The sequence below is a fragment of the Bactrocera tryoni genome, chromosome 2, assembly GCF_016617805.1.
Source record: "Bactrocera tryoni isolate S06 chromosome 2, CSIRO_BtryS06_freeze2, whole genome shotgun sequence".
In the NCBI taxonomy this organism is placed as follows: Eukaryota; Metazoa; Arthropoda; class Insecta; order Diptera; family Tephritidae; genus Bactrocera; species Bactrocera tryoni.
The window spans coordinates 47941697-47966723 of record NC_052500.1 but is presented as its reverse complement, the minus strand read 5'-3'; the positions used below and the strand labels follow the sequence as shown (position 1 = coordinate 47966723).

Sequence of the window (25027 nt, the reverse complement as noted above, 5' to 3'; positions counted from 1 at the left end):
AACTTGTTGGGAAATTGAAATAAATATTGAGGCAGCATCACGTCTATAATTATTAAATTTACCACGATAATTGTAACACACAAAAGGAAATGTCAGAGAGTATATAAATGATCAGCGTGACGAGTTGATTCGGTTTAGCCACGTCTGTCTGTTTATATGCGAACTAGTCTCTAAGCTTTTGAGATATCGATCTGAAATTTTGCGCACTTCCTTTCCCACCTGAGTAGCCACTCATTTCTCGAAATGGACAACTGATTAATATAGCATATGGCTACCATACACACTGAACTATCGGAATCGGGTGATTGCATGTAGAACTCTTTTTAACGAGATATTTTCACGAATTTCGAAATGTATTACTGCCTAAGCCAACAATGTGATCTCGAAAGAAATTGTTCAGATCGGATTATTGTCCAAGACAACGGCGCAATCTACTAAGAAATTGTTCAAATGGCATATAGCTGCCATACAAACTGACGGAGTAAAGTTCTTGTAAGGAATCTTTTGTATTTGTGAAGAGCTACACGTATGTATTTTTATGTCCTGAACAGGGTATATTAAGTTTATCACGAAGTTTGTAACACCCAGAAGGAAGCGTCGGATATCCTATAAAGTATATACATAAATGATCAGTATGTTGAGCTCAGTCGATTTAGCCATGTCCGTCTGTCTTTCTGTCTGAATATATACGAACTAGTCCTTCAGTTTTTAAGATATCCTTTTGAAATTTTGCAAACGTCATTTTCTCTTCAAGAAGCTGCTCATTTGTCGGAACGGCCGATATCGCGTCACTATAACATATAGCTGCCATACAATCTGAACGATGGGAATCAAGTTCTTGTATGGACAACTTCCACATTTGACAAGATATATTCACAAAATTTGGTATATGTTATTTTCTAAGGCAGTAATGTAATCTCCGAAGAAATTGTTCAGATCGGTTAACTATAGCATATAGCGGCCATACAAACTGAACGATCGGAAAAAAGTTCTTGTATGGAAAACTGTTGCATTTGACCAGATATCTTCACGAAATTTGACATGGATTACTGCTTAAGATAACAATATAATCTCCAAAAAATGGTTTAGATCGGATTACTATAGCATATAGCTTCCATACAAACTGAACACCTAGTTCCTAAAAGAAATGCACCTGTGAAGGGTATATTAGCTTCGGTGCATCTGACTCTTAATATTCTAGTTTGATTCGTAAGGCATACGAGTAGTTTGAAAACGAACTAATTCGAACCACAACCTAATCCACTTCGCATAAACACAGTTTTCTTATGCATACAGGTATTGTCGCTTACAAAGATAACTCAAAAACAAGTAAGGAAGGCTAAGTTCGGGTGTCACCGAACATTTTATACTCTCGCATGATAAAGTGATAATCTAGATTTCATTATCCGACATTTACATATTTTTTTATTTTGCTGTAAAATTAATTAGATTAGATCAATTTGTGTACTTTGAGCATTGAATTGTATTTTCATTTCTCAATGTATAGTACAGAGAAGGCATCAGCTGGAATTCAAAATAGCGTTATATTGGAAGAAGGAGTGGTTGTGAACCGATTTCACCCATATTTCGTACATGTCATCAGGGTGTTAAGAAAATATTATGTATCGAATTTCATTGAAATCGGTTGAGTAGTTCCTGAGATATGGTTTTTGGTCCATAAGTGGCCGCGCCACGCCCATTTTCAATTTTTAAACAAAGCCTGGGTGCAGCTTCCTTCTGCCATTTCTTCCGTAAAATTTAGTGTTTCTGACGTTTTTTGTTAGTCGGTTAACGCACTTTTAGTGATTTTCAACATAACCTTTGTATGGGAGGTGGGCGTGGTTATTATCCGATTTCTTCCATTTTTGAACTGTATATGGAAATGCCTGAAGGAAACGACTCGGTAAAGTTTGATTGACATAGCTATAGTAGTTTCTGAGATATGTACAAAAAACTTAGTAGGGGCGGAGCCACGCCCACTTTTCCAAAAAAAATTATCCCAAATTTCACTTTAATATCTTTATTTATGGCTTAGTTATGACACTTTATAGGTTTTCGGTTTCCGCCATTTTGTGGGCATGGCAGTGGGCCGATTTTGCCCATCTTCGAACTTAACTTTCTTATGGAGCCAAGAAATACGTGTACCAAGTTTCATCATGATATCTCAATTTTTACTCAAGTTACAGCTTGCACGGACGGACGGACGGACAGACAGACACCCTTTGATATATATAACCCTATGTCTGACTCTTTTAGTTTTAGGACTTACAAACAACCGTTATGTGAACAACTCTATAATACTCTCCTTAGCAACTTTGTTGCGAGAGTATAATTATTAAAATAGCGAGCACTTACAATCTTACATAAATCTGGTCAACAACTCTCACATACCTAATATAGTTCCGTTCTCCATTTCTTTTGATTTACATCGGTATATACATACATATATGGGACAATATGTGAGACATCTCTATGAAGTTGAGTGGCTATTTTGGTTTTAGATACTGACTAGTCGGGTTCTCAACATAGTCAGTCACTCTGCTCAATTAAACACCACACCACCGATATTTATAATGCCCAAATACATCGGTCATTCCAAGCAAGCAAGGAATTTATACCCAACATGATCCCCTTTTCAGCAAGCAATAAAGTCTCGAATATACACCCAACGAAACAAAAAAAGCCGCAGCACGGTTTTTTTTATAAATTTCTTGCAAACGGTATTAGGTATTTTTTAAAAAACATCGTAAAACTGAGGAACTAGAGAGAAAGAGAGATTCAGGACGAAAAAGAAACACTAGCTTCGGCTTAACGAGATGGGAATACTAAGAACATAATCTATAAACAACAACACTCGTGACCAGAAAAATTAAAGAAAAGTGGTCAAGTAAGGTCAAAAATAAACCTAATTAGTTGCAAACCAAAGGGAAATATGTAATGTTTTCTGACAAGTCAAAGTTTAACTTTATTGGACCTGATGGTTATCAAGCATGCGTGGTGAACGATCCGCAGGAAATTGCATTCTTCCTACTGTGAAACATTCGCCCTATACCATGTAATGGTATGGGGATGCATTTCCAAGTACAAATCCGAATCAATTTTAATATTAGATGGATGAGAAGTATAAAAATGGCCAAATTTTTTAGGTTAATTCTGCTCGGTAGTTAGATAATGAATATTTTTCACTCCCATCATTTTATTAAGTTAATTCGTTAATTTTGGCATTTGAGATTGTAAAATACAGGAAAATTTAGGTATTACTTCATTGGATTGGCGATTATGCGTCGGCTCTCAATACATTACAGAATGCCCTAATAAACAATAGAATGCGCAAAGAGAAATCCAAGACAATGGTTGAGTTGCGGCAAACAATAGAAGTGTGTGTCATTATTCAATGCTTTATAAAAAGTGTTACAGTGATCGGATTTAGTTCAAATATGCGCCGGTTCGTTCGATAGTATGTTTCCATCTAGACGGTAACTTCGTAATACCCCCCTCGTAGAAGACCCCCTCCTTATTTGCGAAGAACTCGGACAGCCACTTTTCACAAGCCTCTTTTGAGTTCTACTTTACAACAACAAGGACGTTCGCCATGGACAGGAACAGGTGGTAATCACTTGACGCTATGTCCGGGCTATATGGTGGATGCGATAAAACCTCTCATCCGAGCTCCCGTAACTTTTGACGAGTCATCAACGGAGTGTGGTCTGGCGTTGTCCTGGTGGAACACTGCACCCTTCCTGTTGGCCGATTCTGGACGCTTCTGGTCGATCGCCTGCTTTAAGCGGTCCAGTTGTTCGCAGTAGATGGTAGAATTAAGCGTCTGACCATATGGAAGAAGCTCATATGGATGATTCCCTTCCAATCCCACCAAACACACAGCCAAACCTTAATGGCCGCCAATCCCGGCTTGGCCAATATTTGAGACGATTCACCGGCCTTCGATCAAGACCATTTTCGCTTGATATTGAAATGGGTCGAGTTCGTTCCGTTCCAGCAGCATATCGCAGGCGTTGGTTTGGTCCAGAAGGTTTTTTGCGTCAAATCATGCGGCACCCAAACATCAAGCATGTTTGTGTATCCAGCCTTCTGCAGATGCTTTAAAATGGTTTGGTGACTAACTCCCATCTTCTGGGCGATGTCACAAGATGTCACATGCCGGTCTAACTCGATGTTTTGCACGATTTGATTGGTATTCGTCGTCACAGGTCTTCCGCCGGCTGGCTTATCTATGCTGTCGTTTTCACCTGCTCTGAATAGTCGAAACCATGACTAACTCCCATCTTCTGGGCGATGTCACAAGATGTCACATGCCGGTCTAACTCGATGTTTTGCACGATTTGATTGGTATTCGTCGTCACAGGTCTTCCGCCGGCTGGCTTATCTATGCTGTCGTTTTCACCTGCTCTGAATAGTCGAAACCATTCTATCGCAGTTCGAAGTGATAGACACCATTAATCTCACGGAACGTTACTCTAGCGGATTTGCCTTTAACGAGGGAAAACTTTAAAATAGCGCGAATTTCGGCGTTAGTGAACTCCATGTTTGCACGTCTATAACTGTTGAACTCAATATCCAGACTAATCATGCATAGCGTCGTTTTGTAGGTTATGTCAAGACCTTTCAGTCTTAAGTATTGCCAGATACGAACTCTGTAGCGCTTTATACATAGTCGCGAAATTTAAAAGACAAAAAGGATAACCTAATATATATACAGCTGTTGACAGCTAATTAGAAACGCTTCCTTTTTATAAGATGCTGATAAGTATAATGTTAAAATGTTTTTATATACCGTTATTTATATTCCAAAAAACCTTGCATTGTTTGTGTTACTCTATTTACTACTAAATTCACTCTGTTTTGTAGTTGGGCAATTGAAGTTCTGTAAATTTTTTCCTAAATAGTAAATGCGTTAAGATATAGAAGTTGAATTAAGAGCGACAGCTAATTAGAAATAGTTGTTTAAAGAATTAAACTTCCTCAAGATGTTAAATTTTATTAATAATATTACTGATTTATAGTAAGCGTGTGTTTCAAAGTTATGGTTTAAAATATAGTAAAAGGTATTATTCAAGTTTTTTTATGAGGAAAAGCTGCAGCTGTACACCTACATTTTTGACCTTTGTCGATGGGGAAAGATGTCCAAAGAAATTTCGTCAAAGGCTCAATAAAAAATTGTTTTGAATGTCCTTAAGCATATACAGAACTTTAAAACTATTTCAATATTACACGCAAAGAAAAAACTCAAAGAACTTCAACAGAAATATATCGCAGAATTACTACTATATCCCGAGGAGACCCAAAAAAAGAGTTGCACTGACATTCCATTAGAAATTCAAGACGAATGCATACAATGTCCAAATATCCAAGAAAACAATTTCCCGGTGTGTGGTCGTATCTGGACTTCACGGAAGAGCAGCACGCATGAAACCACTTCTGACTAAAATTCATTGGAAACGGCGCGTAGACTTTGCCAACTCTAATTGGTCTTGAACAACAAATCAATGGAGTTATGCCATTTGGAGCGATGTAACAAAAATTAGTGGCAAACGTTTTGATGGTCGAAGGTATGTTCGCTGTCCAATCAATCAAGAATTTGATCCACGCTATCTTTCACGCGAAGTGAAGTATGGTGGAGGATCTTTCATGTTGTGTGGGGATGTTTTACCTGATGTTGTGTTGGTACACTCTATGAAATTGATGGAATTTTAAACCAGGGGAAATACGTCGTCATCCTGAAAAATGTCATGATGCCAAGAGCTGAGGAAAATTTGCCTGTTATATGGAAATTCCAACAAGACAACGATCCAAAGTATACGGCGAAGTTGACACAAAAGTGTTTTGATGAATATTCCATCAATGTTTTGGAGTTGCCATCGTCCAGCCCAGACTTGGAACACTTCTGGCGTGATGTTAAAAAACCATTAGTACCAAAAATATCCCAAATATTAATGTTCTTTTTGATAAAATAAGGGCGGCATAGCAAAGAACACCAGCGGTATGCTGTCAGAGTCTAATAACGCCAATTCGCACTGGATGTGGAGTCATATTATAGTATAAAGGTTAAGCAACAAAATACTAGCTGAAAGTAAGCACATTTTTGTAATATCATTCTTTTTTGCTTATAAAATATTTTCGTTTCCAATTAGTTGTCGCACTCAAATCATTGATTCCAATTGTTTTACTTAAAATCTTCATAACAAAAACGAATTTTAAACAAAATTATGCCGATTAGAGTTTAATTTTGACATAGGTTTTAATAAAATAATGAAAACGCAGTATAAATACGTGATTTATTGGAAAATAACATCATTTACTTCAAAATATAAAGCGTTTCTAATTAGCTGGGGGGAGCAGAGGAAGAAAACCTCCACTCCGTTGGAAGGACCAAGTGGAGAAGGACCTGGCTTCGCTTGGAATATCCAATTGGCGCCACGTAGCGAAAAGAAGAAACGACTGGCGCGCTGTTGTTAACTCGGCTATAATCGCGTAAGCGGTGTCTACGCCAATTAAGAAGAAGAATTAGCTGTCAACAGCTGTACACACATATATGTTAGGGTGTGTCATTCTGAGTCAACCTCAATGTCAAGAATCGATTCTTAATCGACTTCGACTACTGAAGATCGATTCCGAAAAATCGATTATTTTACGAGAAAACTCGATGCTCGAGTAGAATCGAAATCGAGTTTACCATCCCTGCTGGCAGCCATCGCGTGCACATATGTATAATAACCTCCGCACAATAACCACCACAAAAAAATGATTTTTTTTCTATGTTATTTATATGGAATATAAATATAAATATTGGAATTTGAAATAGGCACCTCTTAATATTAATATTATGAGCTCATCTTTTGAGTGACTTTCTTGTTCACATTTTCGAAAGTTTTTAGCCTGTTTTTCAATCGAAAAAAAGGTTGACTCAGAATGACACACCCTAATATATACGCATATAGTATATACATATATGTATACTATGGTTAGGTGAAAAAACCTATAGCAATATAATGCAAAAGTCTAAAAGTGTACTTCGATCTACAACTTCATTTTGTAGCGCTAGATTTTACATTGATTGCCTTTACCAAATAATTTGTTGAGCTTTTTCTATTACATAATTGCCATGGACATCTTGGCTATACGAGTACTTTAGAAGTTTGTCAGTAGTTAGTCTTCGTTCGACTGAGGTAGCGCAAATACATACATATATGTACATACATACATGAAATCGAATAAGAGCAAAAGTAAATCATGGTGAATTGTCTGAAAATTAATGAAATTGATAACTTATCAACCATCTGTACTCAAATGTAAGCAAATTGCGTTAATAAAGTGATAAATATTTACTAAATCCAACAAGCAAATAAACACTATAAAGGCTGTAATACAATTATTATATTTTTTAGTTATTAAATATTTTCATTTTGTTGCAGATGCCTTTACGAACAGTAAATTTGATAAACATAGTTAATGATGCATTGTATTGATTATGAAGTAATACTAACAATTGAATGTACTCTAAAATAATTAAGATCTCACAATAATTAAGATTTGCGGCGAAAATTCGTCCTCATATTAACCACTTAGAGGGGACTAGTGTACTTTAACACTACGAAATATACCAAAAAGAACTAAATTAATATGTTTAGGTTTTCTCAAAAAAAAAAAAACATTTTTCCCCAACCATTGTTTTTAATAAATTTAGTTGTTTATATAATCTTGAGCTATAAAAAAACTGTTTTTGGACCAAATTGCCTTAAAATATTCATTTTATTATTTTTTTTTTAAGTAGTCTCAAGAAAGCAACGAATTTGCGTATTCAAGATAAGCCACCGCAATGTCGCCGACAAGCTTCCCACGTACAACACTGGTTTGCACCTCCGCCACAACCAAAGCAATAGAAGTTTTCATAACGATGATTACTACTATTGAAGTATGTACCACCTGATGCTACCTCTGCAATCCAATCCAGACCTACCCAGATCGGGTTCTAGATAGCAAGTTGGAATATCTAAAGAGCACACAATTATGAAAATTACTAGCATTGAAGATTAACCATATCTAGACGAAACTATCACGGTGCACCAGAACACCAGGAATACGCAGAGCCAATAACAACAGTGACCCTGTCTACAAATAAAATATCAGAAACTTCATGTTGACATCGACTGATTCAGTTGGTCGTATATTTTGTGCTGTTATTGCATTACTCAACTCGTAATAGACGCGAGATTTGTATAAAAATAATTTACAAAATAAGCTGCAAAAACACTAAGGTCTGTTGTTAAGCATATATTTTCAGTAATTTTGATAAGACTTTGTATTAATTTATTAAACAGCCTTTAAAAGCTGTTTCAAAAATCGAATCAATATTATTGTTCTTTTACACCACTGAAATCAAGGAAACCTGTAAATATCTATACATTTTCCTTTCTAATGCTTTCAATTTTTAACAATTTGTCAGTAATGTGAAAAATTTCATGCTGGAATTCTGTTCGGAAATGTTGGCTAGTTACTGCATCGCTCGATCGTTTTTTAAATGTTGCAATTTCACTCAAAAAGCCAAAATGTCGTTTTTCGATATTCAGCAAATTTCAGCTGTAAAGTGTATAAATATCGGGTTTTCCACTTAGACTGATATGATTTCTTAAAAAAACAAACCAATAATTGTTAAGGAATTTCAAACTTTTTTTTTTGTGAAGTACAAGTAATAGCTCGGCCACAATCAAATGGCCTCCATGACTACTTTTGCAGGAACGAATTTGATAATCGCAATTTTCGAGTACTTCTTCTACTCGTACTAAATCAAGTCGTATGTCATGAATAGCACGTTCAATATTCACTTCTAGAGCTTAAAGAGGGTCTGGTTTATTGCTTAAGGCCAATGACTTCAAATAACCCCACAATAAATAGTCTAATGATGTTAAATCACAACTTGTTGGAGGCCATTCGATACCACAATTTCTTGAAATAATCGAATGAATCTTCAAAATTTTCTCGCAATAATTCGGTTGGTGCAAGTGTTTTGTGGCACGTAGCCACGTCTTATTGGAACCAGATGTTGTCAAAGTCAACTTCTTTTTTTCGCATGAGAAAATTAAGTTTGTGTATTTCCCGCATCTTGGAATCGACTTCGAACAGTTCTTTGTCTTATTGGCAACAGAACATTGTGTTAAGAAAATGTACGGTCAATATTTATAGCAATTCGATGAATATCGAGCATAGGTGGATAATTATTACGACTATAAAATGACAAAAGCGAACGAAAAGTTGCAATTGGAGGACGATTATTTTGATACTAAAAATTGAGTAATTTGAAAACGTTATTCTTGTGTATATCTTTCCATGATGAAATTGTAAACATTACTGAATACAATGATATACTTAGAAATCTTATCATCCCTATAGGAAAGCCCGGTATATACTTGTCAAAATAAGCGGAATTACTTACTGGGGGTTTGAACTTTGGTTAGGTCAAGAATCTTTATGTTAGCCATGACATATATTTTTGGAAATATATAAAATATCATACAATATTAAATTAAATAGATTTCAATACAAATTTCGTAACCAGAAATATTTCTGTATTTATTTATGATTGTACATTACAGTTAGAGCTTTGAACTAAATCAATATGTGTCTCTGATAAAGCTCTTTCGTTGAAGACACGTCTTTGAAGGTAAACTTTGAAACCCATTAAATCCTATGGATACATACAAGAAACTTGTCACCAATATACTCTCTTACTGTATAGCCTGATATTGCATGAAACATTGAACTACTTACATATAACGTATCTAGTACATATATGTAAGTTTGCAAACAAAATTTATTATCAATGAATTCGTGAAAGTCGACTCTTAGCTCTTGTAAGTATTGTGAGCTAAATAAAAATGTATGTATTATATATATAAATAAATAACGATAAGCGTTAAAAAACTAACGGGATTGTTAAGTTATCTAAGGTTATCTCGGGTGTAGCTCAAGTGTTAACAAATGCTTTCTGATAAAATACTGAACGGTAACAGACAAGTATATAGATCAAAGGTGTCAAATATGAGATAACATTTATTTACATTCTGTCAATAGACTAGTTAAGCTTTACTAAACCACAAAACAAAATTTAAATACCGAGCTTTTAGTGCCAATACTTCAGTAGTGCGTTGCGATTTTTACAATGAATAAAAATATCGAACAAAGAATTTGTCTCAAATTTTGTATTTCTAATCAAATCGGAGCTGCCTTTATGCCGCGATGTCTGAATTTGGTATCCCCGCAAAACTGATACGGCTGTCGTTGAGCAACACCAAAAGCTCCGTCAGAATCGGGAAGGACCTCTCCGAGCCGTGCGTTACCCAACGAGATTTCAGACAAGGCGACTCCCTATCGTGCGACTTCTTCAACCTGCTTCTGGAGAAAATAGTTCAAACTTCAGAACCAGACAGGTGCTATTTATTTAAGAGTGACTGAGTGCGCAAGGCAATTGATCAACCCAACAGGTGCTACTTCGGACTGAGTAGGCAATTGAGAAGCAAAGTCCTCTCTCTGACAAACAAAAATCAAACTCTATAAGTCGCTCATAATTCCCGTCCTGCTATATGGTGCAGAGGCTTGGACGATGTCAACACCGGATGAGTCGACATTTCGAGTTTTCGAGAGAAAAATTCTGCGAAAGATTTATGGTCCTTTGCGCGTTGGCCACGGCGAATATTCGATGGAATTCGATGGAACGATGAGCTGTACGAGATATATGACGACATTGACATAGTTCAGCGAATTAAAAGACAGCGGCTACGCTGGCTAGGTCATGTTGTCCGGATGAACGAAAACACTCCAGCTCTGAAACTATTCAACGCAATACCCGCCGGGGGAAGCAAAGGAAGAGGAAGACCTCCACTCCGTTGGAAGAACCAAGTAGAGAAGCACCTGGCTTCGCTTGGAATATGCAATTGGCGCCACGTAGCGGAAAGAAGAAACGACTGGCGCGCTGTTGTTAACTCGGCTATAATCGCGGAAGCGGTGTCTACGCCAATTAAGAAGAAGAGAAATCAAATCTCGTGAGCGGAATAGTTATTAAAGGTGGATACAGGCTTACGGCGATTCAGTTTTATCAAAAACACAAGCCTACGAGTGATACAAAGCTTTCAAAAACGCCCGAGAAATCTTTGAAGACATGTCTAGTTCGGGACGATCTTCAACTAATGAAAATATTAAAGAAGTGAAGGTAAACATTGACAGGCAAGTGTTAGAGAGATGGCAAGAGAGCTCGGCATCTCTCGCGAGTCCATTCGATTGATTTTGGTGGATATTTTGGGTATGAAACGTGTTCTTGCTCGACTCGTCCCGATATAGTTGATTCACTTAAATGTAACACCCAGAAGGAAGCGTCGGAGACCCTATAAAGTATATATATAAATGATCAGTGTGTTGAGCTAAGTCGATTTAGCCGTCCGTCCGTCTGTCTGTATATATACGAACTAGTCTCTCAGTTTTTAAGATATCGTTCGTTTTTCCTTCAAGAAGCTGCTCATTTGTCGCAACTGCCGACATCGGACCACTATAACATAAAGCTGCCATACAAACTGAACGATCGGAATCAAGTTCTTGTATGAAAAACTTTCACATTTGACAATGTATCTTCACAAAAGTTGGCACAGGTTTTTTTCGGAGATAATAATGTAATATCGGAAGAAATTGTTCAGATTGGCTCACTATAGCATATAGCTGCCATACAAACCGAACGATCGGAATCAAGGGCTTGTATGGAAAACTATCGCATTTGACGTGGTATCTTCACGAAATTTGACATGGATTACTGCTTAAGGTAGTAATATAATCTCCAAAAAATTGTTTAGATCGGATTACTATAGCATATAGCTTCCATACAAACTGAACACATAGTTACTAAAAGAAATGCACCTGTGAAGGGTATATTAGCTTCGGTGCAGCCGAAGTTAACATTTTTTCTTGTTTTTATATTATTTATTAATTTATAACTATAATAGTTCTTTCTTCGATTATTATTTAAGGCAATTTCGCGCCTCTAGTCTATTACTTTTATAAATTTAACATTAACGTTAAAATCGCTCCCATTCTGTCTCATCTACTGTGCAGTCTATTCTACTTTCAAAGTCAAAGGCTTTTGTAGAGATCAACATAATCATTAACTTCTTCATAACACAATTTCACCTTCAAGTAAGAGTTTTCCAGCTTTCTCAAACGCATATTTTAGTTTCTTTCCGCATAAAAAGCGCTATAAATTATTTTATTTCCATATTGCGGAATAGGAATAGTATTTCCTAACGCGTAAATCTTTTAATTGCATGCGAGATAAGAATACATATATACAAATAACATTTACTTTATCAAGTTTTATTGCAACTTTGTCACATAAATGGCAAGTTTTAATGGAGTACACAGTCGTAAAGATGTTAAGCAAAGCGTTCTGCAGACTTGAAACATTCTTATCAGAAAAAAACTTATCGCCTTCAAATAAAAAACAACAATCCATTTCCTTCCGACAGTCATACACCTCTTTATAATTTGATTATTTTTAACACGTACAAATATCGGTGAACACATGTACGTACATGTGATGATACGATCGTTTCTTAAACACTTCCGTTGGTAAAAAATATAACTTTGCCACTTCGCACGCTGAAATGCAGCGAAAGCCAATCAGGGCGAAAATTTCCGATAAGGCTAAAATACAATAATTTGATAAATAGATCGCTAACTTGTTAGTTAAGAATTCTTTTGTCTTCTTTTTTCGGTAAAGAAATTTATTATTTCTTGGAACAAACAAAACAAACCAATTATGACATCTTTTTATGATGCTATTAAAATTACGGTGAAGATGTGTTACTAGAATAATAAAGAACCAAAAATGAGCACTGAGATTTGTTGAGATTACACTTGTGAAGGGGTCTGGGAAGAGTTGTTGCGTAAATATAATTGCGACTAAACGATTTCTTGAAACAATATTGACTTTGTAGAAAATATTGTTATACATAAACCTTTATGTCAGTACATAAACATTAAACATAATGAGTTGGTTTGAAATGCTTTGAAAACATCAATTTACAATAATAATAATCAGAACCAAACTATTAGCCCCTGAGGTTAGGGTTATTACGAAAAGGATAAATTGTTTTCGAACGGACTTTAACTTGCCAGAATGAATTTGGCAACTATGTTCCATACCACAGAGCCATATTCGAATATTGGAGACTTAACTTAAACTTAGAGTCCATAGTAAATCCGAAATCCACAAAGTTAAGGGGATATTCTACTCTATAATTTTGAAAAATTCGATTTTTTTCATATATTTAAAGTTTAGACCCTTAAGAACATACCCTCCAAAGGATTTTTAAAAATCAAAATTATTTTAAGAGCTACAGTTACTTTAGTGACGCAGTACCTAGCCCGGTTCGGCCGTATCGAATTTTTTAAACGCGTTTTTCTCGAAACTACTTTTTTCCACACGGTACCGGCATTATCTCAAGTTCTATACAACCGATTTACTTGAAATTTTGTGTGAACCTTCTTTATATAATCCTTTATCGTTCCTACCAGCATCGTTTCAAAATTTTTGTTTTTAATATTTTAAAGAAATTCAGGAATTTCAAAAAAAAAAGGGTAAAAAATGATTTTTATTTTCAGGCAGTCGCCATTTTTCAAAAAAAAATTTTTTCGTGTTCCCTGAAAATAGTCCCTATTACAGCATCCCTACTGATTAAGACTTTCTTTTGATTTTTTTCAGACCACCAGGAGAGTCAGGATCAATGTCACCAGGATGCGCCATTTTTTTTTTACACCTGCCTCTCCCCCCTTGTAATTATTTTAATTTTTAATATTTTTTTGTAAATTTTTTTTCTGTATTCTTAAGATATCAATAAAAACACCATAAAAAAATGGATAGTAAAAATATTAATTGCCTTTTTTTACGACACTTTAAAAATTACCTGAAATTCATGTTTCTTGAGTAGAATACCCCCTTAAAAACTTTCTCTAGAGTTTTTTTATTAAAGGGTGATTCATTTCGAGGTTCCCTACTTTTTCATAGAAAGAGTAAAGAAACTTCAAATTTAATGGAGAATGTTTATTATCATTCGAGGAAATTCTTTGGCATTTATTTTTTGAAGATTATCTTATTCAAATGTTGGCCGCGGCTACGTCCCAGATGGTCCATCCATTGAGCCCAATTTTGGATGACTCCTTCGAACATTTCGACTGGTAAATGGCGAATGACACACGTTATGTCTTGGCCTAAATTGAAACTAGATTGTCCCCATAGACTTTAGACTTTGCATATCACACGATCTTGGCGGATAATAGACCGGCCCAAAACGTGAAATTATCTGCTCACCGAACTGTTCTCTCAACAAATCCATTGATTGGTGCAATGTGGCGAAAGTGAGGCCGTCTAGTTAAAACCAAATGTCGCCGAGCTCATGATCTTTAATTTCTGGCATAAATGACGCGATAACGGTGGTCGTCATTGACGGTTACAATCCCACCGTCATCATTTTTGAAGAAATGTTTACCGATGATTCCAATGGCCCACACCAAACCGTTGTTTTTTCTGGACGCAATAGCAGCTCTTCAGGTTTCTCTTCGTGCCAAATGCGCCAGTCATTCCATACGTCAGTCCGAGTTGATGCGAACCGCGCCGAATCGACTCTCCGGGGCCTTAGTGTACCCTCTCAGCTACGGCGGCTTAATTTTCTTCACAGCGTGCTGGACGTCGTCTTCTCGGTCGGTAATTATCCAATAATGAATGCTGGATCTCAAGCTGGGTGATGGTGTTGCGTATAGTGCGCTCAGCATGCCGATTATCTTGACCACAAATTGTGTGAAGCGCGCGAAACACACTCTTTAGAGAAGGTGAATTTTCGTAATAAAGTAGAATGATTTGTAAAAACTGTTCAGCGTAAATCTTTCCATGATGAAATACCAAACAATGCTGAACAAAAATAACATGACAGCTTGACACGACTCACGGGAGATCTGTCAAAAAATGCTATTTAAAAAAGTATCGCTATTTGGATCACCCGTTTTAAAGCACACCGACTTAAATTTTTTGAGATTCAAATGGAAATCATTTCACTTCACACATAGCAACCAAATTATTTTAGTCTATTCGCAACATACACCTTTAATTAGTTAAAGCATACGATTTAAAAAATTGCATGTCGTTAGCATATAATAAAAGGTTTTAGTACTTTGTTACAAAAGAGTAACGTATGATCACCACGTCTCTAGGAAAATATTCAAATAGCTGCACGAATGACTGACAGGGAATATGATATCCGGAATCAAATTTCGATGGTGCAATGTATGCCATAAAAGATGATCCACCTTGAGAAGACACTGAGTTTCAGAAGCAAACTTATACTCGTACATATATGGAATTTTAGTATCTTGGCTGGTTGCAATAACTATCTCTGTATTTCAGAAATATAGGTATGTATATACGACACATAGATTGGCTATATTTCCGACCACAACACGGCAAGAATGAAGATTTTTTTTAATTTTTAGTTCTAGAAATTATTCACATTTCATATTTCCGTATTGAAATATTCTTATTTCAAGGAACAACGGAACAATGGACATTGAGGCCTAACGATTCTATAGATATTATCCAAATCCGTTTGATTTCATGACTTGCATCATCCCACCATTTTAGAAAAACCAGTGGAGAGTCAGACGTACAGAAGGTTATTCGTAGGACCCAGACGTGAGAACTAATAATACAAAAATATTTGTTTTTATACCCTGCACAGGGTATATTAAGTTTGTCACCTAGTTTGTAACACCCAGAAGGAAGCGTCGTTGACCCTATAAAGTATATATGTATGAATGTATATAAATGAGTATGTTGAGCTGAGTCGATTTAGCCATGTCAGTATGTCTATCCATCCGTCCGTCTGTCTGTATATATACGAACTAGTCCCTCAGTTTTTAAGATATCGTTTTGAAATTTTGCAAACATCATTTTCTCTTCAAGAAGCTGCTCATTTGTCGGAACTGCCGATATCGGACTATACCATATACATATGTAGGTGCTATACAAACTGAACTATCGAAATCAAGTTCTTGTATGGAAAGCTTTCACATTTGACAATGTAAATTGGCACAGATTATTTTTTAGGGCAACAATGTAATCTCCGAAGAAATTGTTCAGATCAGTTAACTACAGCATATAGCTGCCATATAAACTGAACAGATAGTTGCTAAAAGAAATGCACCTGTGAAGGGTATATCAGCTTCGTTACAGCCGAGGTTAACATTTTTTCTTGTTTTTTTTTTATTTCATTTTCACGTGTTCGCACGATATCGGATCGTGATAGCATTTACGACTTTATTATATAACTGCCATACAAACTGACCAATCCAAACTAGTTCTTTTAAGAAAAACTTGAACCTGCGTAGCTTCAGTGCAGACGGAGGTAGCGTTTATTCTTGTTATTGTATTTTACGGAAATCTCACATTTGAACTTACTTGCTTTTCAGTTGCACTCGTATAATTATTCCTTCTCTGTCAATTAATTAGCCAAACGCCACGTTTTATTCATAATTTGTCACTTTATTCTTATAAAAATGTATGCAATTACTTATATAAACAATAAAAGTGCATAGCATAACTTTATATTTCGTGCATTGCACTAAATTCACTTGTTATTCACTCGAAAAAAGAATCACTTTGCGAAAAACGCAGTTCTCAACACCCCGAAGCGATTTTGCTGAATGAGACGCTGACTAATAAATATATAGGTAAACACACGTATTTTCCATAAAAAATGGTAAGCAAAAAAACCAAGTAAGATAGATATTATTGCAATGACACTATCTTTCAATTTTAATCATGTTTCTTCTCTTACAAAACGACAAAACGATATGCAATGTGGCATATGTATGTATGTTTCAAGACATACAAATATAATACACAAATTTTATATAGAACTATATAACTCCATTAGTAACTATTTTGGTGCTAGTAAGTAACTTTTGTTTCACACAATACAGCCGATAACTTGCGGTTGCCTAAAACAAACTGAGGGAAGCCCTAAAGCGAACTAATGATTAGCCGTACAACTCGAGTAAATAACGCCACACTTTATCGTGTTTTATGGACGAACTGAAAAACATGTGTAAGTTCTATTTTCGCTTTCAAATTCCGTTAATAAAAAAAACAAATCTTTACGAGGGTAATCACTTAAATTTAGGGTTTCGATAAGTAGAATTTCTTTGAAACTTACAGAGCGTAAATAAGATCTGAAGTTATCTGAAGTTTGCAACGAAGTTTCTAACCTCTCAGCAGATATGCGATCTAATGCTTTAGTTTTTGAAATATGGATTTGGAATTTTCCACATGTCTTTTGCTCCTCAAGAATTTATTCACTGTTCAAACCGCCAATATCGTCCTAAATGCTATAGCATATAATTATCACATACAATCTTAACGATCAAATTCAAGTTCTTATGTAGGAACTTCTTTTATTTGACAAATTATCTATCATACCTTGATCCTTGCTTTAAACAACAACATGTTACAGATAATTTGTCAAATAAAAGAAGTTTCGATATAAGAACTTTCCGCATAAACTGATCAGGTCGAAAAAGAGAGATATATTTTCTTTATTAAGTAGCCTTAATTCGACTTTTATGTTGTTTATATTTAACAAAGTGCTTAGAATGAACTAGTAAAACGTTTTCCGATCAATTCAAATCTTTGTCCGGCTATATATAAGTATGTATATATAGTAGCTGTATGACATGCAACTGAATTCTGAATGATCATCCAATTTGGCAAGAAGTCTTTAGACCTATTTCCAACAGTACAATAAATTTCCCAGACAAAAGTAATTTTATACATAAGTGGTTACCCACGTATTTGCTACATACTCATACCCGCTTTATATGCGATAAACTATACAACAAAGTCATATACTTTGAGTTTGAAAAGCAGCGCCGTTTGCCCCCACTCTCCCCAACAGCGGTGTTGATGGCGCAGAACTGTCGTTATCACTTCCATGCCTGAGGACTTATTGCGATATCTCCTGCGAGCACCAACACTCCACGCTGTCGACTTTTTGACTGCAGCTATTAGTGATAAGAAGTTCGTAACTAATGCTCTCGTGTCTGAGCGCCGGCAAACCATTAAACATTGAGAACTCCCTAAAACATAGCTAATTACATAGGCATGCATACGGGTTAGTGTTTGATGTGCTATCAGTTTGAATTCTTCAAATTGTTCAGAAAGGTTCTCAAATTGCTCGTTGGTGTGTGAAGACGATTTTGTGCTAAGCATTGCCTGTGAGAGCTCTTCGACCGTTTGTGCAAACGATAATAATAAAATAATCTTAACAAATACAAAAGATTCTTTATAAGAACTGCAATCGGTTATCTACATAATGACTTGATCTGAAAAATATCTTCAGAAAGTGCAGCGTTGCTTTGGACAATAATTCATCGCAAATTTGCCCTTGATTCCGATCGTTCAATTTTTATGCTAGCTATACGCTATAGGGGCTCGATATCAGACAAAAAAAGCAACTTCTTGGTGAGAAAAGGAAGAATGCAAAATTTTGAATCATTTTCTCAAAAACTGAGCGACTAGTTCGCATATATATAGAGAGATGGCTGGACAGAAAGACATGACTAAATTGACTCAGCTCATCATGCTGATAATTTTTATACTCTCGCAACAATGTTGCTAAGGAGAGTATTATAGTTTTGTTCACATAACGGTTGTTTGTAAGTCCTAAAACTAAAAGAGTCAGATATAGGGTTATATATACCAAAGTGATCAGGGTGACGAGAAGAGTTGAAATACGGATGTCTGTCTGTCTGTCCGTCCGTCCGTCTGTCCGTCCGTACAAGCTGTAACTTAAGTAAAAGTTGAGTTATCGTGATGAAACTTGGTATACGTATTTATTGGCTCCATAAGAAGGTTAAGTTCGAAGATGGGCAAAATCGGCCCACTGCCACGCCCACAAAATGGCGAAAACCGAAAACCTATAAAGTGTCATAACAAAGCCATAAATAAAGATATTAAAGTGAAATTTGGCACAAAGGATCGCATTAGGGAGGGGCATATTTGGAAGTAATTTTTTTGGAAAAATGGGCGTGGCTCCGCCCCCACTAAGTTTTTTGTACATATCTCAGAAACTACTATAGCTATGTCAACCAAACTTTACCGAGTCGTTTCCTTCAGGCATTTCCATATACAGTTCAAAAATGGAAGAAATCGGATAATAACCACGCCCACCTCCCATACAAAGGTTATGTTGAAAATCACTAAAAGTGCATTAACCGACTAACAAAAAACGTCAGAAACACTAAATTTTACGGAAGAAATGGCAGAAGGAAGCTGCACCCAGGCTTGTTTTTTAAATTGAAAATGGGCGTTGCGTCGCCCACTTATGGACCAAAAACCATATTTCAGGAACTACTAGACCGATTTCAATGAAATTCGGTATATAATATTTTCTTAACACCCGAAATATGGGTGAAATCGGTTCACAACGACGCCTTCTTCCAATATAACGCTATTTTGAATTCCATCTGATGCCTTCTCTGTAAAATGTATACATTAGGAACCTATGATGATAGCGGAATAAAACTTTACACAAATATGGTAGTTGAAAAATATATAAATGCGGATAATGAAATCTCGATTATCACTTTATCATGCGAGGGTATAAAATGTTCGGTGACACCCGAACTTAGCCCTTCCTTACTTGTTATACATATATATATATATTAGGGTGTTTTTTTTAAACTATTAATTTTTGTCAATCCCGTCATGAAATTTCCTTGGAAATACCCTACAAAAATTCCCTGAAAATTTGAGCCCTTAATATTAACATTAAGAACTGGACCAAGGCATGTAAAAATTTTCCATCGAAAATACACGACAGTCGTGATTTTGCATTTTTAAATATCTATAGCTCAGGGGCATTTTATGGCATCGCTTTGACTTTGACACATATTCCTCAGAATTGAACACTCTACAAAAGTACCTATTGCGACAAAGTCGAAACTCACACAGGCGTGGTAGTACGGGGGTCTAAACCTGATTTTTCCACTAATTTCGCATTTTCTTTGTATATATCTCGTAAATAACAAGAGCTATCGAAAAAATCTAAATGACAATCTTGTAGGAAATTTTTTTGTGATACAAAAAAGGTCCGAGGGCAAAATCGCTGTCATTACTACCTCTCGAGATATTGAGATTTTTAATAGATATAGGTAATAGATTTTAATAGATATTGAGATTTGAATAGATGTTTGGAATTTTCATAGATTTTTTAATACATACCATCTATAAAAATTCTAAGATAAAAAATATTAAGGGCTCAAATTTTCAGGAAATTTTTTCCAAGGAAATTTCAGGACGGGATTGAAAAATATTTATAGTTAAACAAAACACCCTAATATATATATATATATATGTATATACCTTGTAGGGTCTCTGACGTTCCCGTTAGGTGTTACATACATCGTGGCAAACTTTAAATACTTTGTTCAGGGAAATAAAAAAGAAGAATTTTCAGTGCAAAAATTTAGTGCAACAACTTTTTTGCCAAAGCTAAAATATTGAACTCTCTATAATAAAATCACTCACTACACTTGCTCTCTCAGAAGGCAATATTTTTCTTAACTTTCCATGTACAAGTTGGGGCATAAAGCAGGCGCGTTACTTTTTTGAGCAATTATGCTTACGCCGTGATATTTCACTAGCTTTACATTAGGAACTGTCCTAAAATATCAATTTTTCGTTTTTTTTTTATTTTTCGCATACGCCAAAATGGCGAGTATTTGGCACATCTTATCGGGCTTTTTTGATGGCAAGTATTTTCGGAATTAGTCATCGTTTTGCTTGAGTTCATTGATGTAGATTGACGTCAAAATGAATTTAATACTGTGAAAGAGTTATGGTGTACGATTTCAGTTTGCTAGGACATGTTGAATGGTCTGCAACTTCATTGAAAACCAATCACGTGCACTTATTCAGAAAATCATTCCAGTAAAATTTTTTTGGGCAGTTTGCTTCAGATGATGAGTAGAAAACTCAGTTCTAATAATTTACTTTCAGGCATTCAAACATTAGCCAGTAACCATGTGTCTTTCAGTGATTAGGATTTTGAAATTTCCGTAAAACCTTCTATGGCATTAGCTATTCTCCTTTCTTCCTTCTATGTTTTCTTTGCCATTAGCATCAGTATTTAAACTTTTAATTATAAAATATGTTTTTGAATTTAGTGAAAATTTCTTTGTCATTGCTGTTAATTTCCGAACAACTGTAAAAATACATACGGTTATGCTCACATCAGCAATCTAAAAATTGCAATTACACTTTAAATGAGTTCGAATAATAAATATCGTATATTAGTACATTCGTAAAAGCCACACAAATTACTAAAGTTGTAAACCGCAATTTACTAAAATATTTAAATAGCTTAAACAAAAGTTAAATTTTTATACTTTTTCAACATGTACAACGTGCGTTCCAAAGTAAACAGAACTTTTTGAATGGTGCCTTAGAATCTGCTATCTCTATCGATTGTCCAGTGACATGACATTTCATTGATTGGAAGAGAAGTTATTGCGTTTTAAGTGTCAGTATGTTTGAGTTATCGGTGCGAAAATGAGCTTCGAACAAAGAGTTAACATTAAATTTTGTTTTGAAATTGGTAAAACTTTTACCGAAACGTTTCAATTGATGAAACAAGTTTATAGCGATAATTGCCTATCTCGTAGCATAGTGCACGAGTGGTTTCAACGTTTTCAAAGTGGCCTTGAGGACATAAATGACGATCAATATGTGGGTCAATCAAAATCCTTGATCACCGGAAATTCCATCGAAACTGTGCGTGAATTCAACAAAAATCAGCCGAAATCATCATTGACATTCATGTAAATGGAATTGAACATCTCCAAAACATCGATTTATCGCATTTTGGCCGAACATTTGGGCTTACGAAAGGTGTGTGCACGGTTTGTTCCGCACAAATTGACTGACTATCAAAAATTGCTCAGTATCCAACATTCGAAAGACGATTATTTGACCAAAGATCCCATTTTAACCATTAACCACTCCTCGTATTCACCTGATATGGCACCGACCGACTCCTTCCTTTTCGGAAAAATGCATTTTCCCATTTAAGGAAAGCGTTATGCAGACGTAGAGGCCATTCAAAAGTCTTGCACCGGCATACTGGCGGCCATACCGGCCAACGAGCTAAACCACGGTCATGTTATTATACCCTGAACAGGGTATATTAAGTTTGTCACGAAGTTTGTAACAAACGGAAGGAAGCGTCGGAGACCCTATAAAGTATATATATATAAATGATCAGTATGTTGAGCTGAGTCGATTTAGCCATGTCCGTCCGTCTGTCCGTCTGTCCGTCTGTCTGTATATATACGAACTAGTGCCTCAGTTTTTAAGATATCGTTTTGAAATTTTGCAAACGTCATTTTCTCTTCAAGAAGCTGCTCATTTGTCGGAACGGCCGATATCGGGTCACTATAACATATAGCTGCCATACAAACTGAACGATCGGAATCAAATGCTTGTATGGAAAACTTTCACATTTGACAAGATATATTTACGAAATTTGGTATAAATTATTTTCTAAGGCACCAATGTAATCTGTGAAGGGTATTTAGCTTCGGTGCAACCGAAGTTAACGTTTTTCTTGTTTTTGCTTAATATCGTTTGGTGTTTAAACATGGAAAGACTAACGCCTGCACAACGTTTACAAATCGTTCAACTTTATTACGAAAAGTCACGTTCTGTAATCGGCGTACTGAGTGTACTATTCGCAGCACCATAACCCATCTTTAGACCCAGCATTCATTATTGGATAATCGAGATCTTAAATTGAAAGCGTTCAGCGTACAGCTTGTACAAGAACTGACCTTCCCAAGCGACATCGCTTCGCTTAAATGAGTTTTTTAAAAGTTTCCAGAAGATCTGATGTTTTCGAGCAACATTTTATTCAGCGTGGGGCCCATTTCTGTTTCACTGGTTATGTAAATAAGCAAAATTGTCACATTTTGGACGAAGAGCAACCTGAAGTTATTCAAGAGCTGCCATTTCATCCAGAAAAAATCAACGGTTTGGTGTGGTTTGTGGGCCGGTGGAACCAACGGTCCATATTTCTTCAAAGATGATGCCGGTAAGAACGTAACCTTCAATGGCGTCCGTTATCGCGACATTATAACCCACTATCTGATTCCTGAAAGTCTAACATCACGCGTGTCATTCGCCAGTTAACAGTCAAAATGCGCGAACAAGTAAATGAAAATTGGACTCAACGGATGGATAATCTGAGACGTAGCCGCCGCCAGCATTTGAAAGAGATAATCATCAAAAAATAAATGCCAAATAATGTTCTTTCGAATTTCTGTGTTTTTTTTTTAAATTAAGGAAATGGATCATTAACCTAACTTTTCGAATTTCAAATAATAGATGTTTGCAAAATTTTAAATATAAAAGTAATACCGCCACGCTGAGGATCGCAGAACCAATGGTTTACAATTTTTATTTGTGATCTTACGTGATGCCGTTAATAATCTCTATATGCTTTGAACTATTTCAATTATTATTTTGGCAAGATTTCATTTTAACCGTTTCAGTAATTTGCAGTAAGAAAACAGTTGACTCAAAACAGGTGGTTGTAATTAACGAAAAAAATTCAAATTATTTTCGGATTTCGGCGTTAGCGCGCCGCCATACGCTTTTATTTAGGTACACCAATAAGTTACAGCTGGAAATGTACGAGAATGATATTAGTTGCTTACTCACTAATCAGATCAATAAATAAAGGAAATAAACGAACATTAAATGACGATGGAATTAAATTAAACTCAGCTGAGTGAACACTAACAGTAATCTTTATAAACAATACATAAACATCATCAGTACAAGCCCATACACACCCATCATTGTATGTGTAAAGTTTCCCGGAAAACACAGTCGTTGGTGTATAATTAATATATAATTCATATATGTAGATGTAAGTATGTATGTATGTATATGCTCAGAACATACATATATCACGCATTATAAAATACACATACATATATTTATACATATGAATACATACATACATATGTATTTGCAATTAGCAATTATTCAATTAAAATCATACAGCATGTAGTTACAAAATAAAGAAGAAGAGTTGGAATTCAACACTTCATTTAACAAGCAATAAGAATTTGCAGGCAATTATCAGTGGAACGCCGCAAAGACCATGCCGATGAGGGACTCCCACTTAAGGGCATGCCAACAAAATACTTAATGGAATTAACTGAAAACACGCAATAAAAGTAAAGTTATTTTTGATTTTGAACAACGAAATGTATGCACTTTTATATATACATATGTACATATGTATATTCAAATATGTTTATAAGTACATACATATGTATGTATTTGTATTGTTGATAACGACAACCTTCAAATTGTGATTTATTTCAAATTGGCATTCCACCCAGTTGCATTTGAAAAGCAAGCACGAATAAAATTATATGCATTCATAACTTAAGTATATTTACATCCATGCATATGTCATTACATACATAAATGTTCAGATACCCACATATGCACTTATCCATAATACTCACGTATCCAGAATAATAAATATAAATGCACACGACTCCCAGCAAACCAAAACCATTAAACAAGAAAAAACGTTAACTTCGGCTGCACCGAAGCTAATATACCCTTCACAGATTACATTGGTGCCTTAGGAAATAATTTATACCAAATTTCGTAAATAAGTATATCTTGTCAAATGTGAAAGTTTTCCATACAAGAACTTGATTCCGATCGTTCAGTTTATATGGCAGCTATATGTTATAGTGGTCCGATATCGGCCGTTCCGACAAATGAGCAGCTTCTTGAAGAGAAAATGACGTTTCCAAAATTTCAAAAGGATATCTTAAAAACTGAGAGACTAGTTCGTATATATACAGACAGACGGACGGACAGACAGACAGACGGACATGG

At 35.6% G+C, this 25027-nt stretch overlaps 1 protein-coding gene across 2 annotated transcripts in view; it reads right to left on the bottom strand.

Moving 5' to 3' along the window:
• The window catches only part of LOC120767468 (glycoprotein-N-acetylgalactosamine 3-beta-galactosyltransferase 1), a 50271-nt gene that overhangs the window by 9388 nt on the left and 15856 nt on the right, over positions 1-25027 (bottom strand). The window contains exon 1 of one of the 2 annotated variants that reach the window (XM_040093558.1): positions 16505-16966. The exons of the other annotated variant lie outside the window; for it this stretch is intronic. The gene's annotated coding sequence lies outside the window, so the exon portion shown is untranslated. Of the gene's footprint in view, positions 1-16504; positions 16967-25027 lie in introns of those variants that run through there. 2 annotated transcript variants of the gene reach the window in all.